Below are 10,762 nucleotides of genomic sequence, written 5' to 3' on the forward strand. Positions count from 1 at the left end.
GGTTATGTGGGGAGAAGTCGGGGTAATAGCCAAGTCTGGTGTGAAGTTGCTTGGGATTATTAGCTGGGTGTTGGGGGGTTTTCTGGCAGGGTGCCTAAAGTTCAGGGAATTTGATGCAGGGGCTGTTAGTGCGTAGGGCTTGAGCGGGGTTTGTGCTTTAGGGTGTGAAAATGTGAAAGTCCTGGGGCACTAGAGGTCCTAGGACTAACGGAGTGGGTGTAGGCACGGGGCAGGAAGCGCTTGGCACTGGTAATAGGGAAATTTTGATTTTTGATTTTTGTTTTTTTTTTGTCCTTCCGATTGGGAGTTCAAACTAGTTTTTGTAAAAAGGTGGGATTGACAGCAGGGATCTGGTGCACGGGAGAGTTGAAACTCGTTTTGTGGAGGCGCCAGCCTATTTACTTGGAACACTTATACGACCTCTGATAAGTCCATTATTGGTGGCTCGTAAGGTAAAATGATCACACATTTTGTTTTTTATTTAGTGACAGGACATACCACTAATTTAAAATCAATTGATTTAAATTAACACAAAATCTCATATAAATCACACGCACATAATTTCGTTATCCATAAAAGTGAAAGTATGCATTTAGACATTATCAAATAATAACTTATTAATTTGGCGAATTCTTTTCGCTAAAAATCACAAAAAATTATTTATTTAGTGGCAAGGATTTTTTAAAGTTTATACGTTATATCCTTTTTCGAATTGATTTAAATGAATTTATTAATGTTAAGTTAAATAAATTTATAAAAAATTATTTTTGACATCATTTTAACGGAATCAAACCCAAAAATTTTTTTAAAAAAATAACACACTCTTTATATCACTTAAATTAACATCAAAATTTTTCTCCTTTCACTATAACAAAAAATAAGGAAAAAATTAACAAGCAAAAAATCTTACATATGTAATATATATGCTTGAATTGGCCTGTATGATCTATAAATTTTTTATTAGACCACTTTAGAACATTAAGAAAGAAGCAATCTTCCTTAAAGTCTCTAAAAACAATAAGGATAATATTGCTATTCATTATATGAAAATTTTGTAGTAATGATTAGACCTAACAATCCGTGTTTTCATGTCGTCTCGCATTGTGTTTGACATATATAATGATATGAATTATTAAAATAAAAATACAATTTAAATTATAAAATGTGTTTAAATCATAAATATGAACACAACAAGTTTAATATGGAGTTACACGTCACATGATACGATTAACACGTATACAATTAATTTATTTAAATACAATATAAATAATACAAGAACACAATTAAAATAATAAATAATTATAAATTATTCATCATTTACAATTTAATAAATTTGATATATTAATAATATAAAAAATATTTATATATTAAAAAAAATAAAAAATTAAAACTCATTTAATATATATTTAAATATTAATTTATATTACATAATTATATTACTTTTTAGTATCAAATTCAAAATGATAAACTATTAAATATTAAAGAATAAAATAATAATGTTTAGGAATAATGTCAATATTTATATTGTATTTATATTATTAATAAAAAATAATTTTATAATAATTATTAAATGAGTATCAAAGTTAAATGTTTAAAATAATTTTTATATGATATTAAATAACTAATTAAGCATCATAATTAAAAGATTAAAAATTAAAATAATATTTATATGTTTATATTAAATTAAAATAAATATAAAAAATATTTTAAACGTATTAAACATGTTAAATGTATTCGTATAATAAAATTGAATTAAATATGTTATTCGTATCATATCACATGTTTAGATGTTATAACACGTATATGACATGAATTGTGTTGTATTAAAAATTGTGTCGACATGAATAAACACGAAATTTTTTTAAAGTATATATATAATTTTTATCATATTATTTTTATATTGTATCATCGTATTGTATCTAAAATTATCAGATCTAGTAATAATAAGCTTTTATTGTAGCTTACTTTTACTGGCTATTTTGTTTTTTTCTCCTAACGATATTGATATAAATTAAAAAACAAATACTAGTGAAGAAGCTCATATTTGATTAAAAACAAATAATTTTTAAAATGTAATAATACCCATTTAAATGTTATTGTTTCTTATAAAAAGTAAAAGTATTAACTTTGTTATCAAAAAAGTGAAAATATATATATACAAACAATATCAAAGAAAAATTCATCGATTTAATCAGTTTTTTTCAAGTTTATACGGTTCATTTTTTTTCAAATTGATTCAAATAAATTTATTTATATTAACTTTAATAAATTTATAAAAAGTTATTTTTCGACATCATTTTAATGGAATCGAATTTTTAAGAAAAAAAACATTCTTTTATTACTTAAGTTAACATCTATTGGTAAAATAGTTTATATTTTACATAAAATACTCATCAAGCACAAAAAAAAAAAGAAGGCAGGCTCATGAAAACTTTCCTTTATAAAAAAAAAGCTATTATTTATGTAAAAGATCCTCCAACAAAACAAAACATATCAACATAATATTTATGCTAATATTGTCAGGAGAGAAAAAAAATAATATAAAACTTTTCTCATTATTAGTTTTTAATTATTAATAATGATGCTTAAAGCATTTTAAGGGATATGTTCTCTTCATTTTTTATTCAATAATTTAATATTTTTTAAATAATTATTTGATTAAAGGCATCTTATCACCATTATTGTAATTAACAATTATAAAAAAGGACAGAGGAGATAGGTTTGGTTTGTTTTCCTTGTGACTTGTGCCTTGGCAATGATCTTCGAGAAACCTTTTTTGACCTCTCGATCGGAAAGTGTTGACCCCATCAACCTTTGAATTTATTTAACCGACTTCATCGAATCATTTTTTTGTGAGTTTCTTTTTTATTTTATAAAATAAAATTGATTAAGAGCCTATAGACTCTGATCATTTTATAAATAAATAAATAAATTCAAAAAATAAAATTTTAATTTAATTTTTAGATATCTATAACTTATATATAAAAATAACCTATCATGGAAATGATAATTTTACCCCTTTAATTTTTAGCCAATTGCGCTTGACATGCAACTAAAAAGATGACAATGCCCTCCTATTTAATTGACAAAAACACCCTTCTTTTGAATGTACATTACTATAATTTTTTTATTTCTTAAATGACAAAAAAACTTCTCTTATAAATGTCAAATTACTATAATGTCTTTTATTCTTAAATAACAAAAAAAAAATCTTATAAATATAAAATAACTAAATATCATTATATCATAATTACGAAAATACGTCTCATATCGTATTAAGCTAAAGTTATTATAATATCCCTCTAATTATATTTATAAAAATTATTTATTATCATAATTGATCAAAATTGCTATAATATTTTCTTATCATAATTACAAAAATGCTTTTCCATTAAAATTGATCAAAATGATTCTAATATTATTTACTATAATTATGAAAATATTCTTGTAATTAGTTCATAAGAAGTTGATATGTCATTTTATTTGAAATTTTATAACTATATAATGAAAATAAACCCATTTTGAAATGACAATTATGGCCTTCTAATTATTTGCTTATTACTTGGCACGTGTAAAATTTTAATATAGTGCCCTTATTTTCATAATCAACTAAAATGTCATTAGAAATTATCATAATACTTTTAATTATTTAACAATCGAATGCATGTGTCCAATTTTATTGTAACACCTTTTTTTATAATCAACCAAAATTATTATAATATCTCTATTATTATAATTATTGAAATATCCGATATCACAATTGATCAAAGTTACTATAATGCCTCCTCTAGTCCTAATTATAAAAATATCGTCCACTTATTATTAGTTAAAATTATTATAATAAAATTATCAATTTTTTCTTATAAAAAAAATTGAGTTGAATGGATAATGATATTAGTGACCTTTGATTTTATGAACAAATAAGTTTGAATTTGATAATTAATTAATATTAATAATAAATAAATATTATATCAGTGGATTGGATTATCATGTATATATTATTGAATTTGGATTTAATCTATACAAATTTTTTAAATAATCTCCCTTATTTAAAATAAAAGCCAACATCTATCCAATTTTAATTAGGTGACACAATTAGAATATCAATTTTTTATTTTTTAAAAGATTATATTTTCTAAAAATAAAAAACCAACAAAATAGCAAAAGATAATTCTTAATTTATTATTAAATTAAAAAATTTATATTTCATCAAAATAAAAATATTTTACAACCCAGGTGTGACTGGGTTATTTTTCTAGTTATTAGGATAATATAGTAACATTACCCTATAATAATGGATCCAGTAATTGATTCATATAGTTTTTTTTTTTAAATAATATTTACTAAATTTAAGATTTAAATTTTTATTTATTTATGTTTTGATATATAAAGATGTATCATTAATTAAATTAAAGATATAAATTTTACATAAATAAATTATTTTATTGAAAAATTTTAAAATAATTGAAATTTTATATTATATTATTATTTTATTTTAAAATAACATGATCGTACTATCGGAGTTTGATGGCATTCGTCCAACAAGGAATAGGAAAACAAAAGTAAATCTGTTTTAAAGACAAATAATCCCAAAGTCTACAACAGAAAAGCAACAATTTAACAAGGAATCCGAATAAGGAACGAGTAATTATAATCTATACCACAATGATCACCAACGACCTTATTTTCTGGTTCAGCAGCTACATTTGATGGGCACACAGACAAGCTTTAAAGTCTTTCTCAATCCGCTAAACAGGAAAAATCAGATCTTACTTAAATATACTCTCTACAAGCAACACAGTATTTTTAGCAAGCTTCATGATAAATTGACTGACGATAACTAAATTTCTTCAAAAACAGTCAAGCATTGGACGTAGACATTCCCCACAACAGTTCTGCGTAGTATTTTCAACCAAAGGAAGTTAGATATGACACAAGAAGTTCAAGACAACAGTAACAGAGATGGAGAAAGGTAAATGTAAGATTACTTACTAGCAATTTCTCGCCTTTCTTTAAGCTGCGATGAAACAAGGAAGAAAAGCATTTCTAGTAGATTCATCCTCCCATTGCAGCTCTTTCCACCACTTTTCCTTTCCTTTAATGCTGATTTTGTTTGCTTTTGCACCGTTAGAGCTAAGTGGAAGTCTCCTCAGCTTTGGGCAATTGAGAACTTTAATTTTCTTCATATATGGGAAGGGTAGTGCATTCCTGTAAATGCCCTTCAATTCTGGGAGATCATCTAAAGTAAGATATTCGAGTGACACAAATGGGGTTAAAGTTCCTACAAGCTCTGCCACCTGACTCAGTTTTACCTCACTGATTATTTCTTCCATTTCATTGCAGTCTGCTACTTTAACATTCCTCAGATTTGGAGCGAGAATAAGCCATGTTATGTCCCTCAATTTTGAGCATGTGGATATGTATACACGGTGAAGGCTTTGGAAGCAATGTTGGGTTGCAATCACAGAGGTTTGAATGTGGCTCTGTGCTTTTATCATTCTTCCTTCCCCTGCCCACTCCATCTTCACTTCTTCCAAACTTTCACATCGCCCAACTACTAGAGTATGTAGAGACTTGATATTCGCTAAAGATAAAATATTCAATTGCTTTGAGTCCCTCCAAATCTCAAGCGCAATTACTTCAGTGTAGTTGTGTGATCTTTCTGCATTCAAAAATCTATCAAGAGCAAAAGCACTTGTTATAGACAAGGACAATGCATTCAAGTGATACAAGCCCTGCAATTCTTCTAACAAGCATTCATTACTTTCGTCTACTGCCTCATCGAAAAGATAAGAGCCAATCATTCTCAATATTCGCAGCTTTGAGAAACTAGATATCAACCCTCTTGGGATTGTGATGTGACGTAATATGTTACTCAAGTTCAAACACTTCAGCTTTTGTAAAGCCATCAATTCAATTGGTAGCTCTCTTATTTTTGTACTTGATAGGTCGAGATATTCTAGAGATACCAATTTTGCGATCCCCACTGGCAATTCTGTTATACCATGACTTCCACTAAGGCTTAGAACTTTTAGGCCACACATAAATTGGAAGAAATCATTGTGAATCACCTTCAACTGACGATTATCGTCGAGAAACAAAGTTTGAAGATCGGGACAGTTAGGTGCTTCCGTTAGATTTTCAATCTCGTTTTTCATCAATGACAGTCTTTGCATACCTTTCCATCTTCCACCTTCTGGCATTTGAGTCAAATGATAACCTGCTTGCACAAAAAACTTCCATTTCTCTGCTTCACACGTACATGCTATCCACAAACTCATGTCACGAATCACATCATGCATTTTTATACCCCAATCATCTACTCCTTCCAGTAAACATGCATGAACGAGAGAACCAATGATGTGGTGTCCTTGATTTCGAGCTTGACTTATGGTGTCATGATCATCCAAAAATCCTTCCCCTATCCACAAATCTATCAGATATTCTTTATGAATTTGAAAATCTTCTGGGAACAAGCTACAATATAGAAGGCAAGATCGAACCAAGTCATTTGGCAAACTATCATAACTGAATTTTAGAAGAGGATATACCTCTTCGCCCATGTTTGGAAAAACGAAATTGGCTGATTTCTTCAAGACTTCAATTGTGTGTTTCCATTCCTCGGGTGTGTTCTTGCAAGCCATGGCACGACCGATGGTGATGAGTGCAAGAGGTAGTCCTCCACATTCTTTGGCCACTTCTTGAGCTAGCCCACGAATATTTGGATGACTATCAAAAACATCTTCACCAACATGTTCCTCAAACAATTTCCAAGCCTCTTCTTCGGGCAAACATTGTACTTGAATCTTCTTATGAGCTCTCATTTGGCCACACACCTCAGTAGAACGAGTTGTAAATATTAGTTTGGAACCATTTTCTTTAGTCGGGACAGGTATTCCTATCTTGGACAGGTCAACTCTTTCCCATGTATCATCTAACAATAATACAAATTTCTTTTCTCTCAAAATCCTGAAGATGTCTATAGCTTTCTCTTCGGGAGCTTTATCACTCCAATTTCCATTAAAAAGGCCAATCTTCTTTGCAATATCATCTTGGACCTTTCCAATATAAAATCCTTTAGACACCACAACCCAAATAACCACATCAAATCCACCAGATGAAACACCAATCTTGTTATTGATTTCAGTCAAGAGCCTAGTCTTGCCAACTCCCCCGACGCCATATAAGCCAATAATTCCCACATGCTTTTGTTCAAAGGCACTCCAGGCCTTATTGAACATGGATTCCAAGCCTACGACAGAGTCACTCGGTCTTTCAACCACCGGAGCTGCAGATGCCTCCGTAGCTACCACTTCAAAAGCTCCCTTCCCCTTTAGATCCTTAACATGACGTAGTCTTTTGGCCACTCTTTTGCTGAAATTGAGAGTAGACTTGCAATTCTTGGAACAACAGCCTCCCAAGCATATATTCTTGATTTCTTCAGGACCATCAATAAGCAGTGCATCAACTTCCTTTATCATAGTTTCTGCCCTTGAAAGCCATCCTCCAACTTCATCCAGCGGCCTCAAATTTTGTTGTACAGCGATGTTGACTTTCCTCATCAAATCATTCCTTCGCTCCTTTAATTCGTCCAGAGCTGTGTTCAAGTCAGCAAGGTTTTCTTGAAGATGGCATGCGTCGATTACTTGTCCAGCAACACAATCCCAGCAGCGGGAAATTATGGTATCACACGACAAAGAAATCGAGAAAACGTTCCCCATAGTTTTGCACAAGATTATAATTCTAACGACTAGAGAAGAAGACGAGTGTTTAACAACGAGAAGGAGAAAGAGCAATAAGAAACTTGAATCAACGGCTGTTGAATCAAAGGGTTTTTATTTTTGCTTGTCTCAGTCGACAAACAGGAGAAAGGAGCACAATCGCAGGCAAGCACAAAAGCAGTTAGATCAAGGACAACATGGGTAACTGAGAAATTAAATATTAATTTCTTAGTTAGTGGAATGGGAAATTTTATTCTAACTTTTGATCAAATTTATTGAAATTTCCATTTCATTCAAAATGGAACTGTGGAAGTCAAAGTGAGGATACTTCCTGTGATCTTCCTATGATGGCAAGCTGTGGTAAATATTCACTTTTCAATGAATTTAAATTTTAAAAAATATATAGTTTTTATTCTTGAGAACAATTAATTAAAATATTTAAAATGATTTTATTCAACATGCATATCAGTTTTTTCACTTTCTAATAATTGATACTAGAATTGGTAGAAAAAATGGTAGTTTGAAAACGGAAAAATATATTTTGGAGGCGAATAATTGATTAAAAAAAAAGTGGGCATTTTTTTTAAATAACGAAAAGACATATATATATAATTGATTTTATATTTTTATAATAATATTATTTTATTTTTTATAATTACTAATAATTGATTGAGTTGGTATTAATTTACTCAAAACCTCAAATTAAATAAAAATTTTATAATAATGTAGATACTAGAAAATTCCCGGCTACGCCTGGGTCACTCTTTTTTTTTTTTTTTTTGATGAAATATAAATCATTTAAATTTTTAATTTAATAATAAATATGTATGTTTTTCAAACAAAAATTTAAATTCACACATTCTCAAATAAAATAATAAGTAATTAGTAAAATATTTTATATTTTTTAATTATTTAAAATCATAATATTTTAATATAAAATAAAATTATGATTTAAATATAATTAATAGTATACATATGTGGTTTTAATTCATTTTGAATTTTTAAAAATTCCTTGAATTTAATTTTCAAGCTAGAAAAATATATAGGCATATACTATTTTCAATATATTCTCCATTAAATTATTTTTTATCTTAAGAATAATTTTGAAAAAAATATATCACTAAAAATTATCCGCTTCCAATTATTGAAAAATTTTATAATAATATCTTTTATCATCATCATCATCATCATCATCATCATCATCATCATCAATTTTCTATGTAAATGAATAAAATCATTAATCTTAAATTTAATATTAAAAATATACATATATAACACAACTTATATATGTAATAAATGGTAAAAAATATACTATACTATATTCCAAAACACCTTATTAATTTAACATTTGACAGAACTAAAAAGTTTAGATTTAATTAGGCTAAAATTGCTTAATCTTTACTTTCTTATATTTCTTTTTTAATTTTCTAAAATGTTACAATGTATAATAAAAGTGAACTAAACCCTTAGGTTTCGTCTTCCGTTCTTTCCTTTATTTCTCACCTTTAGTTGCCGCCCGCCAACCTTTCTCTTCTTTTGTTTTTTTTTTACTTATATTTTTAAACCCTTTAAGCTTATCCTTCCACTCATTTTCTCTTTTTTATTTCTTTTTTTTTAATCTTTCTAATCTACTTTTCATTTGTATCCTTTATTTGATGGTTGATTCTAGTGCATGGGTTTGGTGGGTGGTCCAAAGTGGCAGTAGGTAGAGGGAATAAGGTTTTTTTAGGTTTTATTCTGTTTTACCTGTACTATTATCTATAGAAAAGATCCTCTAACAAAACAAAACAGAACAAAATCAAAACATATCAACATAAGCTTTATACTAATCTTGTCAGGACAGAAAAATAACAATATAAAACTTTTCTAATTATTAGTTTTTAATTATTAATAATGTTGCTTAAAGCATTTTAAGGGATATGTATGTTTTCTTCCCTTTTATTCAATAATTGAATGATTATGCATTTGTGATTATCGTTGAGTTTTTATTCTAAAATTGATAGTTAAAAGACATATAGGTCAGAGAAAAATGTGTTTGATTTTGATTTTGAGTGGTTCTCCTTACCTTTGCTATGAAAACAAAGTGAATATTGAAAATTTTGTACTAATAAATTAATATGCATGAATATGAAATTTAGTTAAATTTATTTATATAATCACTTATAAAAAAAGAATTGGATAGATTTGAAATTCGAATCTCAATATCAACAATATCTTCCCTTATTCTCAAAAAAATAAAATAAAATAAGATGCATGGAAGGTTTGAAACTGTTAAAATTCGATTGCTTAAATTTGTTTAGCCACAAAAATATGACCCTTTTAATCACAAGCTCAAACTTGAGAAGACTAAGATTTAAGAATTTTCAAAGGTGACTCATTTTTCTCAGGTTGCCCCACTTTCACCGAAAATTGATGATTTTCCATGTAAATTCGTTTTCATTGGGTGCAAGTTTTAGCTTCGTAATTGATAAGTTTTCATTATCAATCAAAACAATGAAGCAATTTTCAAGATTTATTGCCGTTTTCATTACGCTTCATGGGACAAGGAAATCTATGTCTTGTGCCACAATCTCTGTTTGTTACATTCTTCTATAAATTACTCTAATCCATGGAATTTAATATGCCTTCTTAGGTCAAATAAGACCTCAATGCTATCTAATTATATCAATAAATATCTTACCAAAAAACTAAACACGTACAATGAGACCTTAGCTTAAAATCAAGGAGGAAATTTTTTAGTCTTGAGGTATTAAGTTCAGGTTTTATTATGTCTGGGTTTAATTTAATTTTATGTTGGATTTGTTTAATTATATTCTAATTTGTTGATTGATTATTCAATGATTTTTTTATATAAATATAATATTTAATTAATTATAATTTTAACTTCTTTTATTCTTGTAATTTCACTTGAAAAAAATTAAAAACGTAATCCATTAATAGCTAGCTAGCTTAATTAATTGATTTTCACCTCAATACTTGGTGGGAACTTAAAAATCGGTTTCTAGTTTATTGGAATTATTCAAAAAATTATTTTTAATTTG

The 10,762-nt window shown here is 27.9% G+C and overlaps 1 pseudogene across 1 annotated transcript; it reads right to left on the bottom strand.

The window, feature by feature from the left end:
- Positions 1-4,724: 4,724 nt before the first annotated feature.
- On the bottom strand, positions 4,725-7,967 carry LOC111287533 (putative disease resistance protein At1g61300 pseudogene; annotated as a pseudogene). The gene is made up of 2 exons (XR_016338379.1): positions 4,993-7,967; positions 4,725-4,895 (listed from the first exon to the last, which is right to left on the bottom strand). The product of XR_016338379.1 is annotated as a putative disease resistance protein At1g61300 pseudogene (transcript).
- Between the last annotated feature and the right edge of the window lie 2,795 nt (positions 7,968-10,762).

Source organism: Durio zibethinus, unplaced genomic scaffold (assembly GCF_047325235.1).
Source record: "Durio zibethinus cultivar Kanyao isolate XHJ-2024 unplaced genomic scaffold, ASM4732523v1 HiC_scaffold_413, whole genome shotgun sequence".
NCBI lineage: Eukaryota > Viridiplantae > Streptophyta > Magnoliopsida > Malvales > Malvaceae > Durio > Durio zibethinus.